Below are 17102 nucleotides of genomic sequence, written 5' to 3'. Positions count from 1 at the left end.
GGTAAGACGTAACTCTAGGTCATCGCTCTCGTTATTTGTTTTGATGATCATCCCACTGTTCTTTGGGATTTTTGAGAAAAGTTCCCGGCTAACCGGGACCACCCAACCGTAGGACGGACCCATGGTCCATCCTCTGCACTTTCCTCGGTTTGTTTTAGTTATGTAATTATCTAACACATTAATTTGACATATAACAATCAGCTTCTTTAATTAGTCCTGTTAAGCACTGGTTCCTTCACGTAATCTTATCACGTGACATAGAAAAACAATATCAAGCAAGTTCTTTTTAACATTTCATCATTTTATCTTTGAAATACAAGGAGTTCCGCCCGTAGGCTTGTCCATAATCCGCCCGAAGGCTATCCAGTGATTCCCAGGGATCACTATTCCAAGCTTCCGCCCGTAAACTAGTATGCGGGCCTCGAGATCCAATCTCGAGTCACGTTAGCCTCTTGCACAGGACCCGGAAGGCGAGGGATTTACGGCCAGAGCCCCCCTGGCACCCAAGCATCCTCCTGCTCCAAGTAGAGCTCAACGGAAAGACCTCTCGCGGCGGGTTCGGTCCAAGTTCCCGGCGCGGTGTCAAAGAGATCGTGCGAGAGCTGCAGAACACGGGGTTCAAGGAACAGCAAGGGAAGAAACTAACAAGAAGAACCCAAATATTAGATGCCAAAGATCACTATAATTCTTGTCATAATCATAGAGTTACAACAAAGAAACTGATCAAACTCATGTTCTTGATATGCTGTCATGAACAGTTTTAATATTTCAACAAGTGAACCTTAAAACTGAAGATTCACGATTGCTTGATTGACTCAAAGCACCATAAAGCTAGTGGCATTGTCCGCAGACTGAGCTGGTAATTGCTGCATGAAGATACATGGTTTCCCAGTGGACAATGTTTAAGGATCTGAAACTCTGGCTCTACTTCACTAAAAACAGAATTTCATGAAGTAGTACTATCACAAAGGAGCTGCATGTCTTCTGAAAATCTTAGAGCTTTCTGATTGAATTGATGCTTGAAACCAGAGGGATTAATATAATTGACTTGTTTCAGCAAAGTGTACGAGCATCCACCATATTTTACACCGTAATACTTGCATCTCCATTCAGGTTGTTTAGCCCGTTGACTGCGGTCGGGCTGTTTGTTTGACTGGGACGGCTACGAGAGATTCCATGCTATAAGGAACACTGATGATGATTATCAGTTGAACTTATTGTCCTGCATAAAGAACACAAACATCGCTGTCCATGGTATGGAATGGAAAGGGATTCTTTCCCTGTATGCGAGGATATTGGACTTCGGGCTGCTTGTATAACTGGAACGGCTACGAAAGGATGCTATTGTGAGCTGCATAGACGAAAGGAGGTTCGGACCAAGCCACAGTAGTTCATGAATTGCGCATCGTTGGTAAAGGAATTTCAAGCTTCTGATGCAGAATTCGAATGGAGAACGATGGAAACACCGAGTCAATTCAAGTCTCTGAAGTTGGAAACTCTTTCTCTCTCTCTCTCTCTCTCTCTCTCTCTCTCAGTGAATCTCTACCCGGAAGCTTGGAGCAAGCCTCTCTCTGCAGGTAAAGACGTCCTCCATCCAAAGCCAGGAAGTCCCATGAGCGGCGGTAGTTGCAATTGTTCAAGCTCATCCATCAAAGGGTTGCCCGTGCTGAGGGAGACGAAAAAAAACCCGTGAGGACCAAAATCCCAGACATCGCAGTAACTTGAGATCCTCCTTCCGAAACTTGCTGATCACCTCCCACCAAAAACAGCCTGTGCTCCCCACTCCCGCTGCCAGAAATCTTGTTGAGAGCTATATTCCTGTACCCAGCGTCCTGTAATAGAGTCGTAGACTTCAGTGATGCTATTAAAAACCTTGGACTCCGCTGGTCCTTTGGCATTTAGTTACTGGATTGCAAACCGTAAGACTTGGATGCTCTGTATTGCGACTTCTAAAGCACAGTAAACCCCCCCAGAAAACTATAATGCCCTACGCATCGATCACCAAGCATTCGATTTCCCCCCCAGTAGACAGTAATTTTCGGCACACTACGAGGAGCAGTTCTCCTGTCCGTTCACGTCATCACTGTAGAATCCCGTTTTCCCCCAAAAAAAAACAGAGACTCCGTTCCATTCCCTCTCTTTTTCAAGAATAACAACCCATTTCAAAAATAGCTCTCCATTTCGAGCACGGAGAGGTCCTGGATTTTCTGAAAAGTTCACCCCCTTTTAGCCATTCAAATCCTTCTTTAAGAAAGATAAGATTTCTTCCATAAACATGGGTAGCAAACCTTGATTCATTGTTGTTTTCACACGTGTATGTTTCAGCAAACAAATGTTTGAATAAACTGAAGTATGTTATTCATAACACACTTGTCCCCTTGATCTCTTTCTTTTGAAGTCCCAAATTGTAATGTGTGCTTTAAAATCTTTATTGATAAGAAATCCTTGGATGTTTCCATATGTATCCATTCCTCCTTCGATGCATAGTGACCAACCATATGAACGGCCTCGTTTGGACAGTATATCATAATCTCAACAAAATCAGGGACCTTATCACTAGAGTCCTGATTACCATCTGGTTCAGTGAAGGACTCATTCTAAGCTTGCCCCAAGTCTCGGATGCTCCCACGAACAGGACGGTCTACAAAGGGTAGGATAGGTTTTCCTTCCTATTACAAGCATCGAATATGCAATACATTTAAGGGAATATATACATACATTGAATGTAGTTTATTAAAATGCGCCACACAAACAATGAATCTCACGCAGAAATTAACACAAATGCACAACAAAATTGGAGGTGTTCATGGCTCGGATGCGCAGCATCATGACAGCGGTCAACAACCCCCTTGGTTAGGGTTAGGCAGGCAGTCGGGGGTAAATGAAGCTGCCTTTCCCTTCAATCTTTCAACCTGAAGCATTAAATATCTTTTCATCCTTTAGTTCCTTGAGCAAACAATGCAAACAGTGCTTTCTAAATTGTTACAAGCACAATCAATTCCAGTGGTCGTTTTATTTGGCCAATAGCTAAAGAGTGAATCTTCCTCTCCGAATGCATCTAGTACTTGATCCATGATCAATTGCGACTTGGCAAGATCCCCAAGGGTTTGTTTGTTAACCCTATATCCTTGGGTTAGGGCCGTACTCTATTAATCCCAACTTAACCAATACCTTAAGTTCTATTAGTAGTTATTCCAATTTACTAATTGGTCTTTTGCTTCCAAGCCAATATCTAATCCTCGTATCTTGGTTACTCTAGCCAAGAAAGGTACTATATCATGACGATTATTCTCCTCTTGCAAGATAAACTTGCGTAAGAATCTGCCAATCTTATTCCGAGGAATTTGGCCATTCCCTTTTGATCAAATCACAAGATCATGCAATATTGCAACTTGTTGCACAAGTGTTGCATCTATTCCATGGGATCTTTTCACCCATCCAAGCAGGGTTTAAGGTGTCTTCTTACCCAACCCATTCCTAATTGCACTAGACCAACAACATTTGGTCCTAGGGGTTCCAACTCAATTCGAGTTTCATCATTTGAACGAGTGATCCTTAGGGTAGAAACCCAAGATCGTTTCTTGCAAGCGCGTCCAATTGTCCCTACATTCCGTGAATGTGGGTAGGACCTTTGGTTCAAGGGTTCGTCTTGGTAACAAGTGCGTGAAACTAGGTCAAGTCCTTAACGTGCTAAACCCTAGTTAGCACTTGGGTTATTTATCATATCGGTTGAGCCATCCTATGCGAATCCCTTGCGGGTTAGGCGATTTAGATAATTCGATCTAACTTGTCTTGCGATAAGGACGAACCATCCCTAGAGATGTTAACTTGATCTTAAAGGAGAAGCTAGTTGTAACATTTCACAATTCACCTAAACATGTGATTCATTGCTTCTACGTACCAATAAAATTTGCAAGAACCCTAACTTTTCTTGTTAAGATCAAAACGCATGTTAAATTTTGGCATAACTTCCATTGATCCTACTAGGACTTGCATTCAAGAATCATGCCCACATTTCTTTTTCTAAGCTTTTAAGATTTCATGCTTCAATAAACCATGCAGCCTTTCCCTAAATACAACTCTTGATGAATGAAATTTTTCATATGACAAATGTGCAACATGCGCTCCTTTCCTGACTACAACGTAGTGAAATTCATGCCAAAAAAACTAGAGTTGACCTATTCCAATTTACAATCACATGCCACACGCAAATTCCTAGAATCATTTCCGCGCTCTTCTATTTCCTACGGGGTTAAGGACTTTCCCTAATGAAATCATTCAATGAAGAATTGTCTAAAAATGCGACGTGCAATTAATCTTTCCATGCCTAGTCAAAGGTGCGCTTTAATAATCTCAACCTTATAATGATAGGCAATAGGTGTTTTAGGCCGTCACTTTGACATGCATGACAAGGCAACATACTATTAAGGACCTTAAATGGATAGACAATTTCTTTATATGACTCAATTTCATGTCATGAACTAATTCTAATTATTGTTTGAATAGTCGATTTATTTCCAGTTGCATTTAACTTGACTAGGTGATTTTGAGCATGCATCGGTGCTTCCTAATCCATGAAGTTATCGTGATTAATGCAATGCTTTTGCATGGAATCAAAATTAGTAAAAACCTAGACTTGTGGGCTTGGGGAGATATTCACGTGAATATTAGGAGAAGAACCTCCCGCAGGCACACCTTGTGACTTTTTAGGGCCCATCGTAGGCGTAATTACGGACTTCCGAATTGCCTTTATCCTTACCCGACCGGTGAATTTACTTGCCTTGGTGCGTAGCCTCAAGATCTTGCCCTTCTCCCTCGTACGCAGGAGATCCCTTCCGAAGTGTGGATCCTTGAGAATATCGGCTTGCAGAATTTGGCCTTATGGGAGGCCTTGCGGGGTTGGAGCTTGGTTTGTGGAAATGGGGCTCTTACAAAGTTCTTGGAAATGGGGATTTTATGAATGGAGTTTCAAAAAAAATTGAGGCCTTACGAGGATGTTCGTGGAAAGGGCTCTTGCGAATGGGCCTTGCAAGAATGGAGGCTTTAGAGTTCTTCTTCTCCTTCCCTAAAATCCTAGGGCCGGCCTTCTGGGTGATTGGTGAGAAGGGCTTGTAGACTTCCCCTTCTTCTCTTCAAAGTCCGGGCTAGGGGGGGGCTTGTAGGAGTTACAATGGGAAGGATGGATTTAAATTCCAGAGGGTAGAGTGGACTTAAAGAAGATTCAATGGGGAAGGGGTTAAAACTCGGCTAATATGGCTTTATGTGAGTCCACGAGAAGGGCTTTAAAAGAAAGCCAGGGTATAAAGTGGAATTACGAAGATTCAAGGGAAAAATGGCTTAAAACCGTCTAGTGTGGGAATCCATGGAAGGGTAAAATAGTTTTGTGGAATGCAAGGGGAGCAAGGCTTAAATTCCCGGGTTTGAAAAAAAACCACTTGAGAAGGTAATAGAAAAAGGGGCTTAGAGAGCCCCCCTTAGAAGCTTCTTAGAAGAAGCTTCTGGCTTTTAGTCAGGATTAACGTGGAAAAGAAAATCTTATGATGGCCTCCTCAGGAAATGGCGGCGGCCTGACGCGGCGGAACAAGCGAATTGGACGGGGCGGCGATGACCAGTGGCTTGCAGCGAGTACGGTGGCGGCCTCCCTCTCTTACGGTGTCGGCAGCATCAGCACTATCTTCCCTTCCTCTCAACCATGACCTCAGCACGGTAGCTTTCTGCCTCTTCTCTCTCTCTCACGGTGCATCACGGCACATTGGCTGCTATCTCCCTCCGCCTCCCCCCTAATTATATAGGTGAGGGGAGGGGATCCTCCCTCCCCCACGGGGCATCCTGCATGGCCATACCCGCCCCTCAGGCATCCAGCAAGGATGCTCAGTCATCCTTGCTATTCCCCTTCCCTCCAGCACGACAGTCACTGGGGGAAAAAAAGGGAAAATAAAAAAAAATTCCCTTATTTTCAATCTATTATTCTCATGACCTCCTATTAAGAGGAGGTTCATGTAAGGAACACATGCTTAGAAATCGGAAATGTCACATATTGCCTCTTAGGTAGGTTTTTATAACCCCAAAACCCCCCAGGATTAAAGCCTTTCTAAGCTTATTTTATACCCCTTTTTTTCCCCCCCACAAAATTCCTTAAAATACTTTAAAGCCCCCTTTCTATGAGGCTTTCATAAGGCCCTTTCCTTGTGTTTTTCTTTATATATAATCCCCTCGAGAAGTAAGCCCGTTTTTCCCCTTTTCATTCCATTAGACGGGTTTTAAACCCCCTTTCCGTGGACCTTTTTTTTTCCTTTACCCCTACAAGCGAGTTTTAAAAACCAGGGCCTGAAGCATCCTTTCACCTTGCATTCTCGAGAATTGAGAGGAAACCTATAAAGCCTTCTAAAGCCGATTCCAAAAGACGGTGCAAAACGGTCACAAAGGGAGTTTCACGTGCGAAGGAGACGACCAAGATCATAAATCTACATGCAAGGCGAAAAGGTCGAATTCGAGATGGCTCCTAAGAAGGCACAAGGCGCAAACGCAGGAGGATCATCTTCCTAACATCCATGTGAACATTTCACCATAAGTTCAGGTTTTTCTTCCTAAATTTGATTAACGTCGTAATATTTCGATTGTGCATGGATCATTTATGAAATTAGGATGCACTTTTTTTTATTAATATACTTGGGCTAAATTAAAGTAACTAAACTTCGATCAAGGAATCAGTTATTTGTATTCAACAAACGAAAAAGAAGAGCATAATATCTCTATGCATTCCGAGCAAGTGCTTTTTACGCATTGCAAAGTAACGAACTTAGACTAACTAATGCCCATATTTACAAGTCAAAATAATGATAGTATACTTCGATTATGCATTGAATGAATAAATCGCATGTCGCATTATTGAACATCTTTTCTTCGAAACGCAATATTAGTGAGTTTGGGAATCTCCCAATTCCCATTTTTTGAATACTAAAAAGGTGGCACCCGCATAACATGCCCATAAGTTTCTCAAAACCATATGATGTTACCTATCATTGGAAAGCGCTTGAAAAATGAGATCTATTGAGCTATAGAGTGCTCGATTTGGAGTTACAGTGTTCAAGTTATGACGAATCCAAAGATTTGACCACATGTCCCCATTCAGTTTGGGGAGAACAACGTTGTATTGCATTTGTCTACAGGAACTGTGTAATAGTAGGGTTTTGGGTCATGGATCTTTAGGAATCGATAATTCATTGGAAGTTCAGGATACCCTTTCCGTTGGAATCCATACTTCTCATGGCGGCCCAACACTTTAATCCTGTCGGCTGGGATTACAGGGGTTACTTCCTCATATACATATGAGTTCATTTCAACCCTCCGACCTTGAATATGTAAAGTTGAATTTACATGAGCTTCCACAAAAATGAACAGCTTCACGACTTTCAAGTCTTCCAACCACTTAATCCTCTTTACGTTGGTCTGTAGATAAGCAAACCGGTGGGCGGCTATATAGTATATTCCTGAAGACCCCGTCCATCTTCGGTCTATGTATAAAGGTGATGGATTATAAATCTGCTCCAGGATGTTCATCATCCCAATTCTTTGTCTATAAAGGGGAGAATGCATTGCAGTCATAAACATGACCCGAAATACCAAAAACTCGTTCCACACTTCATAATTCTGCAAGACAGCATTGAAGATGAGAAAATGTTTGGACAACAACAATTTCTTTACTTCATTTTATTGAGATCTCGTAAAAACAATTCCGTTGTTTGTTCGGCTCTGATACCAACTATAACATGTCCACTAGTATCATCCAAGATACATCTTAGCAGTCCATCGGAAAGGATGTCTAGAAAACTCTGCCCGGCACTCCCATGGAATGTTACGGGTTTTGCGATCTAGGTCTTCCCGCGTCTGCCACGTAGCGGAAGTATCCTGGCCGTTCCCACTTAGGATCGATCGTAATTAGGGTTTTCCTGATTGGTCATTAGCTAACAGCAACTAGCGTCAGATTCGAGCGAACTACTTTACGCAGAAACGCAAGGTCCGAAGCAGATTCACGCGGCACTTGGTTCAAGGAGAATGGGAAACAAGAGGGATGCAAAGCTCAACCTCTCTGCCATAAGGCATAGTCCCATTCCGTTCCCCTAAAACAACGTGAATCGGGTAAGACGTAACTCTAGGTCATCATTCTCGTTATTCGTTTTGATGATGATGATCATCCCGTTGTTCTTCGAGATTTTTGAGAAAAGTTCCCGGCTAACCGGGACCACCCAACCGTAGGACGGACCCATGCCCCATCCTCCGCACTTTCCTCAGTTTGTTTTAGTTATGTAATTATCTAACACATTAATTTGACATATAACAGTCAGCTTCTTTAATTAATCCTGTTAAGCACTGGTTCCTTCACGTAATCTTATCACGTGACATAGAAAAACAATATCAAGCAAGTTCTTTTCAACATTTCATCATTTTATCTTTGAAATACAAGGAGTTCCGCCCGTAGGCTTGTCCATAATCCGCCCGAAGGCTATCCAGTAATCCATAGTGATCACTATTCCAAGCTTCTGCCCGTAAACTAGTATGCGGGCCTCGAGATCCAATCCCGAGTCACATTAGCCTCTTTTGCAGGACCCGGAAGGTGAGGGATTTACGGCCAGAGCCCCCCCTGGCACCCAAGTGTCCTCCTACTCCAAGTAGAGCTCATTGGAGAGACCTCTCGCGGCGGGTTCGGTCCACATTCTCGGCGCGGTGAACAACCCCCTTGGTTAGGGTTAGGCAGGTAGTTGGGGGTAACTGAAACTGCCTCTTCCTTCAGGCCTTTAACCTGAAGTATAGGTACTCATTTAGTTTGTAATTCATAATTTAAACAGAGCCATAAAATCTCTAGCAAGCAAAAACATTTCCATTAATCAACCGTGTTGTTTGGCAAACTGCTAAGGAAGTGTTCTTTCCTTTTTGAGTGTATCAGCACTCGTTCCCAAGGTGTCTTGTAAATTGGCAAGATCTTTTACATTCCGGTGTAGGGCATACCTTATTAACCCAACTTGGTTAACCCTAAAGTTCCTTAGATATGCTAGTTTCCGGTTTTACAACTTTCCTTATTTAGAAGGATATCCAAAAATACGTCTTTTTGCAAGATAACTTGCGTAGGGATCTGCCATCCTTATTGAGGGTTATTACCCTTTCTCCTTGTGAATCAATCACAAGACTAAATGATTTCGTACTTGCTGCACAAGTCCTGCGATGGAATAATCTGTTTTAGATCCTTTAAGCTGACGTATGTCGGGCCTAGGGTTTATTTTTTTAAGAACCTTAGGGACAAATCCTAGTTCTTTATCTTTACGAATTTTCAGTGAATACAGCTCAATTTAAACTTCCTTTTTCCTTGCAGATGAACTCATGCCAAATAACAAACATTTCCCTTGCTAAGATGTGCAATTAGCAATGATATCTTCCTAGTAATTTGAGTAATGAAAGAAACCTTTCATGAATTTAACCATTTACAATGATTCGTTGCGAAAGGAATAAGACTAATGGTGCAAGATATAATTTCTATACCTTTAGGATTTAACTAAAATATACTACTATAGTAAATGGATAATCTTGCTCGTAATTTATAATGCTTGATGCAATTCGAAGGAAACTAAGTTCTATACATTATCATTCATTCAAATAAGCTAAACTCCTTCATTACAAATAACTCGGACAAATATATCCTATCCCTAACAATTTCTATTTGCCTGATCGACTTAAAACCGAATTAAAGCCAAGAAGAAAAAAAACCCGGTTTTGGGGTGAGATATCCACATGGATACCGGGAGATGATCCTCCCGCGGCTACGCCTTGGACTTTCTTAGGAGGCATCGCAAATGTGGTCCGTCGAACATGGAAGCAGCTTTACAACTCCTTCTTAGAATTTCATCGTTGCTCCCTTGCACCGTTCGTCAAAAGTAGTTTTTGGAAGGCTCCCTCCTTGAATTCGGGAATTCGAAAGGGTGTTTTAAAAACTTTTACAATTAAGACCCATTGAAGCCATGGGGAAGGCTTAATGGCCTTTGTAAGCTCGCACGAACGGGAATAACAAGGTGTGGAAAAGACACAAGGTGTAGGAGAGCTTTAAGGGAAAATAATAGCCGTAAAGGTTATAAGTAAGGGTCTAAGGACCCTTAGGCAATTTAGGAGAAAAGGGGCTTATGAGGGTTTACACACGTAGGGGGGGAAATGATTCCGAGGCCAATGAGGAAGGCTAAAGGAAAATTTAAAAAAAACACGGGGGTTGGGTTCCAACTATGGGAAGGGTTATATAATGCTTTAAACACGGGGGGTAATAAAAAGGGTTTTTGAAGCTCGTAAGAAAGGGCTTAAAGGTTAAATCACAGGGGGGGAGTGGGTTTTAAGCTAGGGGAAAGGGTCTTTTAGAGATTATACACAGGGGGAAAAGTAATAAGACTCTTAAGGCCTTTGTGCTCTTGGGGGGAGTGACACCAAAGTGAAGGGAAGGGGTTTTTTTTTGCACGAGGGTGAAAGGGCCTTAAGGGTTTTTTTAAAAACCCGCAGGGGGGGTGAAAGGGGCTTAAGAGAGCCCCCCCTTGGAAGCTTATGAGCTTCCAGACTACCACGTGGGGGGGGGGGTAATAAGGCCGTTAGTTGACGGCTCAACCAGACAGCAGCGGCGGGCGCAAACTGACAGCAGGGCGATGGCTTCGATGGTGTCTCCTCCTTCAGTAGCACCATGGCATCCTCCTCTGTTCCTTCAGGTGGCACAAGCGTAGCTTCTCTCTCCCATGGCAAGATCTCCTCACTCCTCACGTATATCCAGCCCCCCCTATGGCTGCGCCTCCTCCTATTTAAATAGGGGAGGGGAGGGAGATGCTTCCTCTCCAACGTGTCGCGAGGCATGGCCACAACACCCTGCGAGCTCCCACCGAGGAGCTTTCGCATGATTTCTATTCCTTCCCCTCCAGCACGACTGTCGGCTGGGGGAAAAAAAGGAAAAAAAATTGCATTTATTGTCAAGAAATTAATAAAATTGTCTTAACATTATCCCCCTTTCCTATAAGGGGTAGTTCACACGAGGAAGGAGATTTAGAACTTTACAGAGTAGAGAGAAGACTGTAGAAGAGAGAGATGGAGTGTAAAAGTGAGAGAAAGAGAGTGATGAGGAGAGAGAAATACTAGAATAGGAGAGAGAAAGAAAAAAAAAGTAAGAAGCCATTGAAGCTGAGAGCAAGGTAATGAGGAGAAGGACAGTAATGTATTAATGTGTCCACAAAGATGAGAAAATTTGCATGTCCCCTCCTTTTATACCTATGTCAATGTGACATGGTATTACTATTATTTTCACACTAAACCAGTATTCTTCCTAGCTTCTTACATTCATTTTACACAATTTAGATGTTCTATGCTTCATTTTTACACACTTCCATATTACTATATTAGTATATGCACACTTATTACTTAATAAATGCATTAGTCTATTTAATAGTCTATAATAGATGACTTTTGTCATTGCAAAGCCTTGTATATGGCTAAATATAAACATTTTATGAGCTATCCAAAACCTTAGAAGTGCATCTATCAACTTGCTTATGTATGCGTCAAGTGACTTGCATCTAAGATTGCATTTATCTTGCATAAAGCAAGCACGTAAATAGATACATTTTCAAACACTTTTATAAAAGTGCCTATGGTAGTGCTTATAAATATGTTTATACATATGCAAATGTTTTGGTGTTGAAAAATCATAGGGAGCTATTGGTTTCACCAATGTTACAACCAATAGCTCCCTGAGTTTTGTTTAAATTTTCACATTGTATGGTGTCAAGGAGACAATTAGTACCCCTCTAGTTTCATTTGCATAAGCCTCATAAGATATAAAAATGGTCATGTATAGAAGTATTGCTCTCACCACAACCTTTTAAAAGGAATTACTACTCCATTTGCAATCAAATGGTAAACATAGATATGCTAAACTAAGTGTGCATAAGGCTTCTAATATATTTCATACTGTGTGTACACATCATGTTCTTTGCAATACCTCTCTAGGATCAACACTGGGTCATCAAGGTATTCATATTCATATTTACCTAGTTCTAACATCTTAGGGCCCCTAATCTCTTCCGTTTCCACCTTTATCGATGTGGAAAGGTTACTTGCTCCATAGAATTTCCTTTCTCCCAATTCATAGAGTGGTCTAGGGAGTCCTATGACTTTTAGCATATCATTCCAATCCTTCCTCAAAGGATCTGTAACGTGTCCACCTGTTATCTTCAGGACACGTCTTAGCAGTCCATCAGAAAGGATGTCTAGAAAGCTCCGCTCGGCACTCCCATGGAATGTTATGGGATTTGTGATCTAGGACTTTCTGCATCTGCCATGTAGCAAAAGTACTCTGGCCGTTCCCACTTAGGACCAACTTGAATCAGGGTTTTCTCTAATGGTCATTTCCTAAACGGCAACTAGCGTCTAACCCCAAGCGAACTACTTTACGCAGAAACGCCAGGGCCGAAGTGGATTCTTGGTGCACTTGGTTCAAGGAGAATGGGAAACGAGAGGGATGAAAAGCTCAACCTCTCTGCCATAAAGCATAGCCCCATTCTGTTCCCCTAAAACAGCGTAAATCGGGATTATTATAACTTAGACTGTAGTTCGGCGCCCTTGCTGTTCGTGTCCTTTGAAACGGTCTTCTTGTTGTCCATCATGATTGAGAAAAGTTCCCGGCCAACCGGGACCACCCATCCGTAGGACAGACCCATGGCCACATCCACCGCACTTTCCTCAGGTTGTTTTAGTTATTTAATTACCTACCACATTAGTTGGACATGCATCAATTAGCTTCCTTAATTAGCCCGTTAGGCACTGGTTCCTTCATGTAATCATAGCACTTGACATAGAAAAAGCAATGTCAAACAAGTTCCTTTTCAACAGCTTATCATATTTATCTTTGGAATACATTTATAAAGTCTAGCCCGTAGGCTTATCCATAATCCACCCGAAGGCTATCCAGCAATCCACATGCATTACTAATCCAAGATATTGCCGTAGACTAGTATGCAAGCCTCGAGATCCAATCCCGAGTCATGTTGGCCTCTTGTGCAGGGCCTGGAAGGTGAGGGGTTTACAAGAGCCCCCCTGGCACCCAAGCGTCCTCCTTCTCCAAGTAGCGCTCAACCAAAAGACCTCTTGTGGCGGGTTCGGTCCACCTTCCCGGCACGATTAACAACCCCCTTGGTTAGGGTTAGGCAGGTAGTCGGGGGTAACTGAAGCTGCCTCTCCTTTCAGGCCTTCAACCTGAAGCATTAGATATCTTTTCATCCTTTAATTCTTTGAGCAAACAAAGCAAACAGTGCTCTATACAATTGTTACAAGCACAATCATTTCCAATGGTCGTTTTTTTTTTGCCAACTGCTAAGGAGTGAATCCTTCTTTCCGAATGCATTCAGCATTCAATCCGAGATCAATTGCGACTTGGCAAGATTCCCAAGGGTTTGTTTGTTAACCCTTATATTCTTGGATTAGGGCCGTACCCTACAAACCCAACTTAACCAATACGTTAAGTTCTATTAGCAGTAAATATGTTATTCCAATTTACTGGTTGGTCTTTTACTTCCAAGCAAATATCCAATCCCTGTATCTTGGTCACTTTACCCAAGAAAGATACTATATCAGGAAAATTATTCATCCTCCTACAAGATAAACTTGCGTAAGAATCTGCCAATCTCATTCCAAGGAATTTGGCCATTCCCTTGTGATCAATTCACAAGATCATGCGACTCTACAACTTGTTGCACGAGTGTCGCATCAAAAACCATGGGACTATTTTACCCATCGAATGGCATCTTCTAATCATGAAATCATGATTAGATAGGAAACGGGGTTAGGGTGTCTTCATAACAATCCGTTCCGGATTGCTTGGCTCGTCTCCTTCGCACACAAATCTCCCTTTGTGATTGGGCTTCCTTGACCGATTGCACCGTCTTTCGGAATCGGGCTTGAGAAGAACTTGTGAGGGGGAAATCCACGGGAATGGCTAAAATGGCTATTTTTGTGGGAAAGATTTAAAAGGAAACGGGGGTTAAATAGCCTTGTGGAAATGCTATGAAAGGGCTTAAAAACCTAAGCTAGGTGACTTTTGGGGAAACCAAGGCCGAAAGGGTTTAATTCCCGGGGTGGAATAAGAAGTCCGCTTGAGAAGGGCTTATGAAAAACCACGGAAGAGGGGGTTTAAACGGACCATGAGAAAGGAACTTAAATGGACCACGGGAATGGGTTTGTAGAAATGCTAAAGGAAGGGTTTTGAAACACCTGGCTATTGTGTCTAAGGGGGAAAAATATGCTTAGAACCCGGGGTTAAAACGAACTTTAAAGGGGAATTTCAATAGGAAAGGGGCTTGGGTGGAATTTGCAATGAGAAAGGGGACTTGGGTGGGAATTTCAAGGGAATGGGTACTTAAATCCTAGGGGGGTATAAAACCCACTTAGAGAAGGCTTTTAAAAAAACCCACAGGAAAGGAACTTTTGTGGGACTTGCAATAGGAAAGGGGGCTTAGGGAGCCCCCTTAGAAGCTTCCAAGCAGCTTCATGGAAGCTTCTGTGGCTATTAGAAATCACATGGGGGGAGAGGGGATGACTATTTTCGACGGCTGTTGGCGGGCAGGAGGCGAAATATGGCAGCGGATCTTCAGGCAATCCTCCTCCCTCTCAGCGCGATCAAAGTGGCTCGGATCTCTTCTCTCCTTCTCTCGTCCCGATGGCGTCCCGACTCTCCACACCCTCTTCCTTTCCTCGTAGCTCTCCTCCCTCACGGCCAGCAGCGTTACACTCCTCCTCCCTCACGCCCAGTAGTGTTATGCTCTTCCTCTCTCACAGCCAGCAGTGTTATGACTCTCCCATCCTCTTCCTTTTTACCCCAGGGAGAGGGGGTAGTTATAGGAGGGGTAAGGCTTCCTTCCCCCCCATGTGGTGGCCCTCATGGTCCTTCTCCCCCCCATGGCTTCCAGCTTCTGCGATGAATCATAAGCTCCTTTCTTTCTCTCTTCCAGCACGACCATCGGCTGGGGAAAAGAGGAAATAATTTAAAAAAAATTGGCATATTTTAATCCTTATCCTCTTGACCTCCTCCCAAGAGGAGGTTCATATGAGGATATTCGGTTCCTTTGTTTATGCTAATAGAGATCGCACCGTCCGTTTATACAATGTCAGCATTCCCTTGCATGAGTATCACCGGGTTTAGAAATATTTTCAATGGAAATATTACATTCTCTCCCCCTTGGAGGAATTCAGATGTCCTCATCTTGAGATAAACTGGGGATATTGATGGTTGAGAGTGCTTTCATCTATCCAAGTGGCATCCTCCTCACGTTAATCTTTCCACTGGACGAGGTATTCTCTCAAGGTTCTGGATCTCAGTTGTCTCTCCCTAACATCTAAGATCTTGTTAGGCCTTAGTTCAAGGACTCCTTGACTAGGCATTACAACTTGTTGGTCATCAAGTACATGACTAGGATTAGGTACATACTTCTTCAATAGGCTGATATGGAATACATTATGAACCTTTAGGTTCTCAGGGAGTTGCAGTTTATAAGCATTAGGTCCTAGGCACTTGAAGATCTTGTATGGTCCACAATACCTTGGACTTAGCTTCTTGCAATCTCCAAAGGATAGGGAACTCTTCTTTGGGCCTATGCAAATGAAGAATATGTCTCCTTCCTCAAAGGTTCTATCTTGACGCTTAAAATCTGCGTAGACTTTAGCAACTTATAGCAACCAAGGCATGGAAAAATCCCACTATCAAGCACGCACAAGTTATTTTCGAAGCACAAGGCATGGGGGAGGAGTTACAAAAAGAAATGCTTTGGAGGAGCTATTCAACTGGTTTTTTCGACGACAACTTCAAAGAATGCAAATAAAAGACGGCAATGACACATGAGCAATCGCACACATGTCTTCTTCTTTTATGGGGCAATTGCCAAAAACCAAATTTAAGATCAAACTTGCTGTCTATCCTTGGCGGCTTGGATGTCTTGTCTTATTGAATTTATTTGGTCATCCATCTCTTCCAACATCTACATTGAAGCTTCAACCCTCAAGGTTGGATCTGAGAAGTTTAGGGGACTTCAACAGTCATGACCATACAATGCTTAGAAAGGGATCATCTGAATGCTTTGTTGGTAAGAAGTATTGTAGGAAAATTCCACCAAAGATAAGTATTGAATCCACCTTTTTGGCTCATGACAGCAAGGTACCCTAAGCATATCCTCGATAACTTGATTGACTCGCTCCGTTTGACCATCGGTTTGGGGATGGTAAGGTGTGCTAAAACAGAGTTGAGTTCCAATGGCTTCAAAGATAGCTCTCCAGAAGTGTGATGTGAAGAGAGAATCGCGATCACTAATGATTCTTCTGGGTAGCCCATGTAGCTTGAATATCTCCTTGATAAACAACCTTGCAATGTCTGAGGCTTTATAGTTTGTCTTTACAGGAATAAGGTTTGCAACCTTAGTCAGCATGTCAACCACAATCATAATGGAGTTGTATCCTCCTTGAACTTGGGGTAGGCCAACAACAAAGTCCATACTGATGAATTCCCATTTCATTTGAGGAATGTGGAGTGGTTGTAACTTCCCTGGCATTTTGACATGTTCGGCTTTGATACGTTGACAAGACAAACACTTAGTGACATATTTGAGAACGTCACCTTTAAGCCTCTCCCAATAGTAGCTCTTTCTAATTGCATTGAGAGTCTTGGCATAGCCAGGATGTCCTGAGAAAGGGGAATCATGAGCTTTCCACAATATATTCTGCTTAAATGACTAGCTTTCCGGTATACATAGCCTCGTTCTATAGTAGACAAGTCCACTATTGATAGAGAATTCGTGATACTTAGAATGTAGCTTTGGAGCGTAGATCGGACGCAGGTAGCTCACGTAGTGAATTCCCAAAGGTCCCCAAGAACAAAGTACTCTACTTTTTAGCACAAAAACCAATGTAAAAGCAAGCACGACATGAGACAAGAGACAAATTGGGTTGAATCTCCCCCATGCCTTGTGTGAGCGCTTCACAAAGCATGTATTTAATGTATATTTCCAATCTTTATGCTCAAAAATAGCCCAATTACAAAAATATGA

The sequence above is a fragment of the Lygodium microphyllum genome, chromosome 6, assembly GCF_053477565.2.
Source record: "Lygodium microphyllum isolate KBCC chromosome 6, Lygodium_microphyllum_v1.1.10, whole genome shotgun sequence".
NCBI classification, from domain to species: domain Eukaryota; kingdom Viridiplantae; phylum Streptophyta; class Polypodiopsida; order Schizaeales; family Lygodiaceae; genus Lygodium; species Lygodium microphyllum.
The sequence above is the reverse complement of the archived record's forward strand: the minus strand, read 5'-3'. Positions refer to the sequence as shown.